This window comes from Podarcis bocagei (genome assembly GCF_964188305.1).
Source record: "Podarcis bocagei genome assembly, chromosome: 10".
Taxonomy (NCBI): domain Eukaryota; kingdom Metazoa; phylum Chordata; class Lepidosauria; order Squamata; family Lacertidae; genus Podarcis; species Podarcis bocagei.
The window spans coordinates 3080965-3094057 of NC_138135.1; the positions used below are offsets into that span (position 1 = coordinate 3080965).

The 13093-nt window shown below is 48.8% G+C and overlaps 2 protein-coding genes across 2 annotated transcripts in view; both read left to right on the top strand.

Moving 5' to 3' along the window:
• The window catches only part of LOC308595650 (uncharacterized protein), a 302145-nt gene that overhangs the window by 80773 nt on the left and 208279 nt on the right, over window positions 1–13093 (top strand). The gene's annotated exons all lie outside the window — the stretch shown is intronic.
• LOC308595609 (uncharacterized protein) overlaps window positions 1–13093 on the top strand; it is a 131833-nt gene that overhangs the window by 78194 nt on the left and 40546 nt on the right. Inside the window, exon 6 of the mRNA XM_081210056.1 lies at window positions 10756–10933. The gene's annotated coding sequence lies outside the window, so the exon portion shown is untranslated. The remainder of the gene's footprint in view (window positions 1–10755; window positions 10934–13093) is intronic.

The window sequence follows — 13093 nt, forward strand, 5'->3', positions numbered from 1 at the left end:
ACAACCCCAAATCCCTCCACCATGCGTTGCACCTCCTCCTCCTCCTCCCCCCCCCCGCAATCTGGCTTCTGTTTCCGAAATGAGCGGAGAGAGCCCCCCCAACCTGCCTGCTTCGCCCGCAAGTGGAGCTTCTACTCCGAATTGCTGCTCTGCGCCGTAGCTCTAGGGGCGCACCTGCGTCATCATTCTTTAAAGAATCAAGCTGCTTCATGAACATTGATTGAGGATTTTGAAAGTTGCTCATGAATTACTATCATTTGACATTGCAACTTCACTTCCTAAAAGCTGGGAACATGGGAAGGAGGTAAAGGAATGTAGTAGACGTTGATATAGGAGAAGGTGCTAATGGAGCTTGATGTGTTCTCTTTCCCTTAGCTCTCTTCCTCGAAACCAAAACAGGATTCCCTTTCCTCCCACTCTGAAGAAGAGATGGAGAAGACAGTCAGAACTCCAGGGGGTGGGTCACCTTTCCCCCCCACTAGGAATAGAAATTAAAATGTGTGAAATGCGGAATATGCTTCATTGAATGAGGAAACATAGTTCACATCAACAAACTCCAACAGGGGAGAAACCATTTAAAGGTATGGAGTGTGGGAAAAGTTTCACTGATAGTGGAAAACTTAGAACAAATCAGCAGACTCACATGGGCAAGAAAGGATTCCAATGTAGGGAGTGTGGGAAGAACTTCAGACAACATGGGCACTTAAGTTTACATCAACGGATTCACACAGGGGAAAAACCTTTTAAATGTCTGGAGTGTGGAAAGAGCTTCAGTTTCAATGGAAACCTTAGAACACATCAATGGACTCACACAGGGGAGAAACCACAGAAATGTATACAGTGTGGAAAGAGCTTTACTGATAATGGAAACCTTAGAACACATCAACGGATTCACACAGGGGAGAAACCATTTAAATGCCAGGAGTGCGGAAAGAGCTTTAGTGACAATGGACCCCTTAGAACACATCAACGGATTCACACAGGGGAGAAACATATAAATGTCTGGATTGTGAAAAGAGCTTCAGTCAGAATGGAGAGCTTAAATTACACCAGCGGATTCACACAGGGGAGAAACCATATAAATGTATGGAGTGCGGAAAGAGCTTCACTCAGAGTGGATACCTCAATAAACATCAACGGATTCACACAGGGGAGAAACCATATAAATGTATGAAGTGCGGAAAGAGCTTCAGTTTCAATGGAAACCTTAGAACACATCAACGGACTCATACAGGGGAGAAACCATTTAAATGCACGGAGTGCAGAAAGTGCTTTACTGATAATGGAAACCTTAGAAGACATCAACAGACTCATACAGGGAGAAAACCATTTGAATGTCTGGAGTGTGGAAAGTGCTTCAGTCAGAATGGAGATCTTAAATTACACCAGCGAATTCACAGAGGGGAGAAACCATATAAATGTATGGAGTGCGGAAAGAGCTTTAGTGATCATGGATGCCTTAGAAAACATCAACTGATTAACAAAGGGGAGAAACCATGTAAATGTATCGAGTGTGGAAAGGACTTCAGTCAGAGTAGAGTCCTTAGATCACATCAACGAACTCACACAGGGGAGAAACCATATAAATGTATTGAGTGTGGAAAGAGCTTTAGTTTTAGTGGAAGCCTTACAACACATCAACGGATTCACACAGGAGAGAAACCATTTAAATGCATGGAGTGTGGAAAGAGCTTCAATCAGAGTGTAGACCTTAGAAATCATCTACGGACTCACACAGGGGAGAAACCATTTAAATGTATCGAGTGTGGAAAGAGCTTTAGTGAAAATGGAAGCCTTAGAAGACATCAACGGACTCACACAGGCGAGAAACCATTTAAATGCATGGAGTGTGAAAAGAGCTTCAGTCAGAGTGGAGACCTTAGGAACAATCAACGGACTCACACAGGGGAGAAACCATTTAAATGTATGGAGTGTGGAAAGAGCTTCAATCAGAGTGGAAAACTTAGAGGACATCAACGGACACACACGGGAGAAACCATTTAAGGGTATGGACTGTAGAAGGAGCTTCAGTCAGGGTGGAACCCTTGATTTATGTCAACAGACTCACACAAATGACAAACCGTGTAAATATCAGGAAAGTAGATAGAGGTTCACTCTTAGTGGAAGTTCAAAATCAACAGACTTATGGACAGGAAGAACTTTAAGAGATGAAACCCGTCATACCATCAACAAACTCAGAGGGGAGACGCAGTTTAAATGAAAAGACTGCAGAAAGTGCCTTCTTTATAATGGAGCATTTAAGGAACAGGGATGTGGGTGGCGCTGTGGGTTAAACCACAGAGCCTAGGACTTGCCGATCAGAAGGTCGGTGGTTCGAATCCCCAAAACGGGGTGAGCTCCTGTTGCTCGGTCCCTGTTCCTGCTGACCTAGCAGTTTGAAAGCATGTCAAAGTGTAAGTAGATAAATAGGTACCGCTCCGGCGGGAAGGTAAACGGCATTTCTGTGCACTGCTCTGGTTCGCCAGAAGCGGCTTAGTCATGCTGGCCACATGAGCCGGAACCTGTACGCCGGCTTCCTCGGCCAGTAAAGCGAGATGAGCGCCGCAACCCCAGAGTTGTCCTTGACTGGACCTAATGGTCAGGGGTCCCTTTACCTTTGCCTTTATTTAAGGAACATCCAGGGATTCTCACATGGGAGAACCCATTTAGATGTATGGAGTGTGGGACATCTTCCTCTCAGAGTCCACTCTGAGCAATAAACTCAGCAGGAAATCATTCCTAAAAGCATGAGGTATATGTGAAGTTCTGGTGTTTATATGTAAAACTGTATAATAATGAAATAGGGCAACATCTCACAATGGTGAGTGTAATTTTAGATGAAAGTACCTTTGGTTTTTTGCACCAAACTCTGTCCCCCCCCCCCCACCGCATGATCTCCAAGTACTGCTTCTTCACCAGAACTTCATCGCTGCCTCCTGCGCCTTCTGAAGAAAACTTGTAATACTGAAATTGAATGGGAGATTTTCCCCCAAGCCTAATTTCAAGAGGGGAAAGGAGGGGCTGCAGGTACCAGGAAAGTCTCCTGGGGGGCATCTTCACTCATGAACCCCATGGGGCAACCCCAGAGCTCCTGCTTATTCTAGGGTTTGGGAAAGAGTATTTTTGCATAGTCCCAGAAGTTTTGATTCAATCATGCTACTCAGGAGTTTTCCTACCAGAGGACCACAGTGCTGTGGCTGTTGTTGTTGTCATGGACGGGCTGGTGAGGGGGGGGGGAGGCACCAGCTGGGGGACCAACAAGGGGAAAAGGCTCAGATCCTGGGGACTGGTGGTGGGATGACAATGAGTAGAAAGAGGGAGAAAATGGAGCAGACCGGAAGGGGAGGTGTTGCAAGCTGAGGAGGAAACAGGGTTTGGTGAGCGGGAAGAGTCTGGGGCAGAGAACAGTTCAGGCTCAGAGGGAGGAGAGGAGGGGGCCAGGAGACCCAGAGGAGGCCAGCTGCTGAAGCATCCAGAGAGACCCCCCCTTCGGCTGCGACCACCACATGCCTTTGCGTCTGGCGGTTATAACTCTTAGAATGTGGGGATCCCATTTTTCAAGCAAAGCCATAACCAAAACAAAAAACCCCCAGCCTTTTCCCAGGTCTTTCTTGTCCTGACAGTCATTTGTCTTCTCTACGAAAGACTCTACAAAGTCCTTCTCCCTCTTTTTCCCATGGGGTCCCACCAACCTTTTCTGCCTCTTACACGCAATGGAAAAGAGTCCCTTTCCATTGGACGCCTGGCAGCCCAGTGCCAAATCCGGCTGCTCCAGAGAGAAAGGAAAGGAATTGTAAACGCCCTTGCGCTCTGACGCGCACCAGTCACTTCCTCCCGGATCTTTGTGCTGCCAGTGCAGCTGCATTTACGAGAAAAAGAGAAATTGGAAACTGAGCCCAAGTCCCTTGCTATCCAAAGTGGCCACTTGGACCAGCCTTGGGGCGTCTTCCTTGGGAAAAAGGTAAAGTTTCAAATCTCAGGTTCCCTGACAGGGAATGAGAGCTTTGATTGGCGTTCTCCCCTTGCAGTTCATTGCCTCTCTAATTGCAGAACCCCAATTCTCCCGTTCTCCCCTCCCCCTCCTCACTACCTCTTGCCAGGAAGGCTGGGAGTGAAGACCGTAAGCAAAAGAGACAGCCAAGGATGAGAATCTGGGTTGCTGGGTGTTTCAGAGAATCCCGCCCACAATCTTCTCCATTCCTAGACTCACGTCCGCATGCGCTGCTCCTGGCCACCCCAGGGTCTTTTGCTAGATTAATTTATGGCTGGCCTGGTGCTGAAAATAATCTACCAAAAAACTAAATTACTGACAAAAAGCCTCACAATGGAAGGGAAAAAAGAACTTCAAGAAAAAACAGGCCTGGAAATTAAAAATAAGGTTAAATACCTAGGGATCTGGATTTCAAATAAAAGTTTAAATGTATATGAGAATGATTCTAGTAAAAAATATATGGAAAAAAATATATGGAAACCTAGACCAAACTCCATCCCTCACTCTGGGGAAGAGTCTCGGTTGTGAAAATGAATATCCTCCCCAAAATGATTTTCTTATTCCAAACAATACCCATTTTAGGAGAAATGAATTGTTCTAAGGAGTGGAAAAGGGAAATATCTAGATTTATATGGTGTGGAAAGAAACCGAGAAGTAAACACCAGTTATTAACAGATCAAAAGGAGAGAGGAGGTTTTGCATTGCCAGATTTGGAATTCTACCATACGGCGGAAGGATTGGTTTGAAAAAGACTGGATTACACTAAAAGATACGGACCTATTAGACTTGGAAGGCCACAAGAATCGGTCTGGATGGCACGCTTCTTTAATATACGGAAAAGTGAAGGTCCACAGGGGATTTTTGAGCCATGTGATAAGAAAATTGTGATATAAAATCTGGAAGAAATATAAAGGACTACTTGAGCCAAAAATACACTTGTGGACATCACCAAGAGAAGCCATATACTCATGTTAGAATATTTACAACTAGCAAAACTGATGGGAAGAGTTAGAGGAGTATTGAACCAGAAAATATTTGGAGAATGGAGAATATTTGAGGATTATAGAAGATCATATTGTACCAACCACACCATATTAGCAGAACTTGAGTGATACTTGTAAACACAACAAATGCTGTTTGTGGAGTAGACTGGAACAATATTAAAGAATATAAAACTGTGGGGGGAAACAACGGCAGTATAAACAGTACCATGAGAATGATTGAAAGTCTCATTTTGTCAGAAATCTTTTTTATTTAATTAGGAAGATTAAGTTTTTTTATGCACATAAATCTGCTTTTTCTGCTTTCCTTTTTCTGTATTTTCTTTCCTTTGTTCTTCATTGTTTTTTTAAGTTTCTTTTTTGCAGTATGAGATTGTAAATTCTTTGTATATGTGTGTAGTTTAAATCAATAAAGATTACAGTGGTACCTCGCAAGACGAACACCTCGCAAGACGGAAAACCCACTAGACGAAAGGGTTTTCCGTTTTGGAGGCGCTTCGCAAGACGAATTTCCCTATGGGCTTGCTTCGCAAGACGACAGCCCATAGGGAAATATCCGGGACAGCGGGGAAGCGCAGCGCGTCTTCCCCACTGTCCTCGGACCTCCTCCGAAGCCGGGCGGTGGGGCAGGAACGCCTCCTCCCGCCGCCCCGGGCTTCGGAACACTGCTCCGAAGCCAGGCGGCGGGGCGGGAACACCGGCCCCCGCCGCTGGGCTTCGGAACGCTGCTCCGAAGCCGGGCGGCGGGGCGGCAACACCTTCTGAAGGCGGGCGGGGGGCGAAAGTCTTTGTCCCCCCTGCCTGCCTTCCCAGGGGCTTTTAAATCGGGGGTGGGAAGAAAAGCCCTTCTCCCCCCCCCAGCCTTCAGAAGAGGTCCGGGGACAGACTGTCCCCGGACCTGGTCTGAAGGCGGTTTCCCTAGGAATGCATTAATTGATTTTCAATGCATTCCTATGGGAAACTGTGCATCGCAAGATGAAAAACTCGCAAGACGAAGAGACTTGCGGAACGAATTAATTTCATCTTGCGAGGCACCACTGTATGTTAAAAATAAATCAATTTGTGGCCGGCCTGATGAAGCGTTGACTTCTCTGGTTAGCCCTGCTGGAACTCCAGTTCTTTCCAGACCCTGGGGTCACTAGAGGACTGGTGGCTCCCCCTGGCAAATGGTCTGGTGTGCGCTGGATCACCAGTCCTTCCGTGCCCCCAGAATTCGTCCAACCAAAGGTCCCATCTGGGGTGCCATCTGTTGTAAACAAAAGCTGCCCTTCTTCACTTATGGGGGAAAGAAGAGCCCTTTATAGAGACCCTTGTAGATTCTCCATCGGTAGGAAAAAACAACAGAGGCAACCAGAGAATATTGAGAGGTAAAGCAGCTAGTAAGCCTGATCTTGATTGATCTGTTGCAACAGGGTGCTCCCCTAACACGCAGGAAAGGAGGAGGACCCAGAAGAAAGGTGTGCCTGCCTTTATATAGACATTTTAAATTCCCTGCCCTGGAGCTCCAGACCACCCCTCCATACATCATACATACATCACAGAAGGGGTGTAACCCCAGACCACCCCCCAGAAACATCATACCTACATCACAAAAAAGGTGCTCTACAACAGAAATGTGAATGTTGTTGTTTTTCCTGTCTTCCAGGTTATCTGATAATGCCTTATCTGATTCCCTTTACTGGTAGTCTGGCCATTCCTTTGAGATGGTGATTTCCCAATTCCTGAGACAATGGGAAGGTTCCCTCACCCCCTCACCCTTGCAGAGAAAACATTTGGTCAGATTGGGAGTCAAAATGGTTTCAGGATGGTCTTCCTATGCTGCTCCAGACATGTGGTTGACATATCTATGTATGCACTTGGTTGGTAAATTTATGAACATTTATTATATATATAAGACCTTAAATTTTTTATTACATGATTCATCCAGACCAGCCTTTCACATGATGAATTCTGCATTTATGTTAAATAAGCAGGAAGACAATATACAGCCTTGTCGTACTCCTTTCCCAATTTTGAACCAATCAGTTGTTCCATGTCCAGTTCTAACTGTAGCTTCTTGTCCCACAAAGAGATTTCTCAGGAGACAGATGAGGTGATCAGGCACTCCCATTTCTTTAAGAACTTGCCATAGTTTGCTGTGGTCGACACAGTCAAAGGCTTTTGCATAGTCAATGAAGCAGAAGTAGATGTCTTTCTCCATAATCCAGCGCATGTTTGCAATTTGGTCTCTGCCTCTTCTAAATTTGGTTCCTCTGCCTCTTCTAAATCCAGCTTGCACTTCTGGGAATTCTCGGTCCACATACTGCTTGAGCCTGCCTTGTAGCATTTTAAGCATAACCTTGCTAGCGTGTGAAATGAGTGCAATTGTGTGGTAATTGGTGCATTCTTTGGCACTGCCCTTCTTTGGGATTGGGATTCATGTGTTGCAATCATTCAGTTTGTACAAACACGACACTCACACACGACATAGGCAACACTTCTGTTATAAATTCATAGAAAATCAGCCGTACATCGGATCTGCACCGTTCGACTTTTATTTTGCACCATGAGGGAAGGACTATCAAAGGGGGGAGACTTGACACAAGGCAGCCAATACGTCTGCAGTTAGCCCTACTCAATTGCCATGCCAACAGTGATGGTTGTAGACAGAAGATCATTCCACTCACAAAGGACCTGCATATGGAAGTGGATTCAGTAGGGACTGAAACACAGGACAGTGACCAGCCCTTCCCTCTGGGGGAAGGAAACAGTGAACTCCTCTTTGTCCTCAGGAATGTAATCATGGGGAGGGGAAAGAAGGAACCGGACAGGTGACAAGACCCTCAGGTTACCACCACAACTCCTCCTCCTTCAGAGAAGTCACACGTCTCTGAGGTCTCTCAGCCCCACTCACCTTACAGAGTGTTTGTTGTGGGGGAGGAAGGGAAAGGAGAATGTGAGCCGCTTTGAGACTCCTTTGGGTAGTGATAAAGCGGGATATCAAATCCAAACTCCTCTTCTTCTTCCTGAACCCCTCCTCTTTGTGATGTGTCAATGATGTAGTCATGGTGTAGTCTTGGGGGTGTAGCTTGGGGGATTAGCAGCTAATAAAAGTTGGGGTCTTCTTTTGTTGGGGGCTTCCATCTTGTTCCACCTGGTGGCAGGTGGGAGTCCTGTGGGGACAGTCTTCAATCAAGACCAAGCCTACTGGCTCCTCTTTTGCTCTGCTCTTCCTGGCTGGTCTCCTTGTTTCTTGTCCAAGGGAGCCCTCAGTTTTCTCCCTTAAGACATGGAATCTGCTTCTTGCTACAATTGTATCGGCTGCTTTTCTGAGCCTCTTGGCTGTTGTGCAGGGACGGTGCCTGTGTCTGTTAACGAAAAAATCTGAGGGCTCCCTTGGACAAAAACAAAGACACCAACCAGGATAACTTGGAGCAAAACAGCTGCCTGTAGGCTTGGCCTTTATTGAACTGTTGCAACAGGGAGCTCCCCTCACTTGCAGGAGAGTGGAAGGACCCAGAAAAATGTTGTGCAAGGGCTTATAAAGACTTTTGAAATTGCCACACTGTAGATCAAGACCACCCCCAGAAACATCATACATACATCACAGAAAGGAGGGGTTGAGGGAGGGGTGGTGGTGGTAACCTGAGTGTCCTGTCACCTGGCTGGTTCCCCCTTTCCCCCTCCCCATGAGTACTTTCCAGGTGACAGAGGGGAGTTTCCAGTTTCCTGCCCCCAGAGGGAAGAGCTGATCATTGTCCTTTGTTCCAGTCCGTGCTGAATCCACTCCCATATGCAAGTTCTTTGTGATCTTGATGGTCTTCTGTCTAAGACCATCAGGGTTGGCATAGCAACTGGGCAGGGCTCCTGTGGATGTGCTGGGATGGTGAAGGGATTATGGCTGGCCTGTATCAAACCTTCCCCATTTTGTAGTCCTTCCTTCATGGAGCCAAATAAAAGTGGAACAGTGCAAATCCGATGTATGGTTCATTTTTCTATGAATTTATGACAGAAGCGTTGTGTATGTAGTGTGTGAGTGTGTGTGAAGTTTGTAGAAACTGAATGATTGGGGGGGGGGGGTTCCTGCTACAGTGTCCACGGTCCTTGTCCTGGCCTTAGTCAGAGGCTGGGGTGGGGAGCTGGGATTTGGGGGGAGTCGTTTAGCTGCCCCCCCCGTTCCTGGTTTGAACAGCGCCAAGACCTAAAACACGGAGGGATCTAAGCTCGTGGGGTGGGGGAGGGGAGGATGTTGCAATGCAAACCTTGTAGGCGGGACGGGACCCACTTTGTAGCTGGATCTCCGGAACCTTCTCCTCCCCCCCCCTCAATTCTTCCCCTCCCCTCCCGGCACATCCTCCTCTCACCCCGCCCCCACAACCCCAGATCCCGCCCCCAAACATCCCACCCCTTTCTCCTCCTCCTCCAATCCGGCTTCTGCTGAAGGAATGGGGGGGTGAGCCCCGTCCCACCCTGCCTGGTTCTCCGGATTGCTGATCTGCCCCGTAGCTCTAGGGGGGGGGGCGCTTTCGGAAAGGGGAGGGAGGAGGAGGGGACCCCCCCCCCCCGTGGATGTTGCAGGAAAGGAGAATCGGGAGCGAGGACAAAGAGGTAAAGGGCTCGCGGGGGGGGGGGGGTGAGAAGGAGGGAGGAGAAAAGGACCCAGAGACCCCTCCAGCTCCCCCAAGCGCCTTCCGTGGGGCCTGGATCCCGGCACGCTTGCTGCGAAGGGGCGGAGATGGGGCGCCCACCCACGAGGACTCCCCGGCCCCGTTTCCCCCTCGCAGGCATCCCTGGGGCGCGGAGAGAAGCCAGGATAGAGACCCCCCCTGTTCCCCCTTGCTCGTCTTGGGGGGCAATAGGGACGGAGAGATGGGTTGCGCCTGGCGAGGGGTGAGCCAAGGGGGCTCTGGGTGCAGGGGAGACCCCGGGATGGGAGGGGGGCCAGGGGCGGGGGGAGGAGGAGGGAGGAGACGAGGTCCCAGAGACCCCTCCAACTCCCCAAGCGCCTTCCGTGGGGCCTAGATCCCGGTGCGCGTGCTGCGAAGGGAGCTTTCCTCGCAGGGCGGACCCCTCGCCCCGTTTCCCAGGCTCCGCGCGTCCCATGAAAGGGTTAAGGGGCGCGAGAGACGCCTGGATAGAGACCCCCCAGTCCCTCCCTTGCTCCTGTTCGGGGGGGGGGCTAGGATGGAGAGATGGGGCGCGCAGGGCGAGGTGTCAGTCGCGCTAGAGTGCAGGGGAAACTGCGGGAGAGAGGGAGGGGGAAGGGAACAGGAGCACTGGGGGGGGAGAGATAGGAAGACCAGTTTTTTTTTTGGTTGGGGGCGTCTCAATCGTGGCTTCCTTGGGCAATCTTCGAAGGGGCAGCCTTGGCTTCTCCCTCAAGCCCAGGAATGCCCCCCCTTCAAGGCGACCAGAGAGGGATCCCTGGAAAGTGGGGGGTCCTGTCCCCTCACCCTTCTTTCCTGCAATCTCCATCCTCTTCCAACCCCATAAGTCCCTGCCCTGTCCGGACGCAGCACTTCTGCCCAGTCCAACCATTGGTCCCCTGGAGAGGAGAGGAAATCCTGAGAGGAAGAGGGGAGGGAGGAGGCCTTCTCAGAAGCGGCTCTTGGTTTCCGCAATCCCACCCAGGAAGCAGCCAGAAACCTTTCCCTCTCTCTCAGGCTTCCATCTTTATTGTCTTTTCCACTGAGGATGAGGATAATGTACACCTGTCCTCAGAAACAGGGGTGCAGAGTCCATGGAATGGCTCAAAAGCATTTCTGTTCCTCTTATTCTTTGTAGGAAATGTCAGAGTGACTGACAAGCTGAGATACAACCCATCAGCATCCGATGACAGCGACTGCATGAATCTTCCCAGCCAAAGGACCCATTTTCATGATAGACAGTGCCTGTGGCTGGAGGCTCTACACACCGGGTGTGCCTGTGCAGGCCAAAGACTGCCAGTATTAGCACAGGTGAGGTGTGTGTCATTCCCAAGTTTACAGACTGTATGTGAATGAGAGTTTGTGGGTGGGATTATAATTTACGGCAACCCTGTGATTTTCTCTGCCCATAACATTTCGTAAGCTAATATTGCAGTAAAAATTCCAAAATAACTACAAAAAATCACAAGATAATAATAATAGTACAGTGGTCCTTCGGGTTCAGAACTCAATTTGTTCTGCAGGTCCGTTCTTAATCTGAAACTGTTCTTAACCTGAAGCACCACTTTAGCTAATGGGGCCACCACGCCGCTGGAGCACAATTTCTGCCCTCATCCTGAAGCAAAGTTCTTCACTAAAGGTACTATTTCTGGGTTAGCAGAGTCTGTAACCTGAAGCTCTTGTAACTTGAGGTACCACTCTAGACATTATAGTATTAGTATTTTCCCCCAGCCTCTCTGGGCAGCTTCCAGTACACATAGTTAAAGGTAAAGGGACCCCTGACCATTAGGTCCAGTCGTGGCCAACTCTGGGGCTGCAGCACTCATCTCGCTTTATTGGCTGAGGGAGCTTGCGTACAGCTTCCGGGTCATGTGGCCAGCATGACTAAGCCGCTTCTGGCAAACCAGAGCAGCGCACGGAAATGCCGTTTACCTTCCCGCCGGAGCGGTACCTACCGTATTTTTCGCTCTATAAGACACACCTAGTTTTGGGGGGAGGATTCCAAGAAAAAAAGATTTTTGAAATCCAGAAGCCAGAACAGCAAGAGGAATCTGGCTTCTGGGATACTGTGTGGCTGTTCTGGCTTCTGGGATAACAGCGCCAAGGGCAGCAGGATGAAGAGACTAAGGCAGAAGCCAGGACAGGCGCCTCGCTGAAGGGGCGCTGCGTAGTTCTCCCTCTTTGTGCAGCCGAAGACTGATAAGCATAACAGGATCCAAAAATAGCAAATATGTAACTCTGACTTAGCATTCCAAAACAGCACTCAAGTAAGAAACAGACAAGCAGAGTTGAGTAATATCAAAATATGAAGTGGGAGCAGGTGCATTTCAATACTGTAATTTATATATAATTCAATGTCAGAGTAACCCTGGGACCAGATAAAAAGCCTCCAGGTGGACGTGCCCCACCTGCCCTTCACTTTCCTCTTCCACACGGGCAGAATCTGCCTTCTGGACTGTGGGATTCACTGTTGTTCTCCTCCTCTCCATCCACCAGGGCTTGGCTTCAGGTGCAGCAGAATTCCCCAGCCCCCCAAGGATTTGAGACCCATCAGCTTTCCTCACCTGGTTAAGCCGGCCAGTGGAAGCCGTTCCTTGAACCCCTGTTGCATGCTGACAGCTTCTGGAAGCCACAGGTGAGAGCTGAGTGCGGGGTGGGGACCAAGGGTGGAAAAATGACCCCAGAAGGTGGAGGACATGTCCCCCACCAAAGGAACTACTGCTCCCCAACACCCTATGACATCTAGATTCAGGTAGGTAGCCGTATTGGTCTGAAGCACTTGCAATAAAAAATTAAAAAATAGTCCAGTAGCACCAGCTAATTTTGTTCTAGGTATAAGCTTTCGTGTGCATGCACACTTCTTCAGATACACTGAAACAGATGTCACCAGACCCTTGTATATCGTGGGAGGGTGGGCTGGGGTTTTTCTCAGAAAGGTACTCCTACTACCATCTCCCACTACCCTTCACTATATGAAGAAGTGTGCAAGCACATGAAGTGTGCAAGCACTTGATCCCTAAGTGCTGTTGCTGTTGTTTATTCGTTTAGTTGTGTCCGACTCTTCGTGACCGCCTGGACCAGAGCACGCCAGGCACTCCTGTCTTCTACTGCCTCCCGCAGTTTGGTCAAACTCATGCTGGTAGCTTCGAGAACACTGTCCAACCATCTCGTCTTCCGTTGTCTCCTTCTCCTTGTGCCCTCCATCTTTCCCAACATCAGGGTTTTTTCCAGGGAGTCTTCTCTTCACATTAGGTGGCCAGAGTCTTGGAGCCTCAGCTTCAGGATCTGTCCTTCCAGTGAGCACTCAGGGCTGATTTCCTTCAGAATGGAGAGGTTTGATCTTCTTGCAGTCCATGGGACTCTCAAGAGTCTCCTCCAGCACCATAATTCAAAGCATCCATTCTTTTGCGATAAGCCTTCTTTATGGTCCAGCTCTCACTTCCATAATCACTACTGGGAAAACCATAGCTTTCACT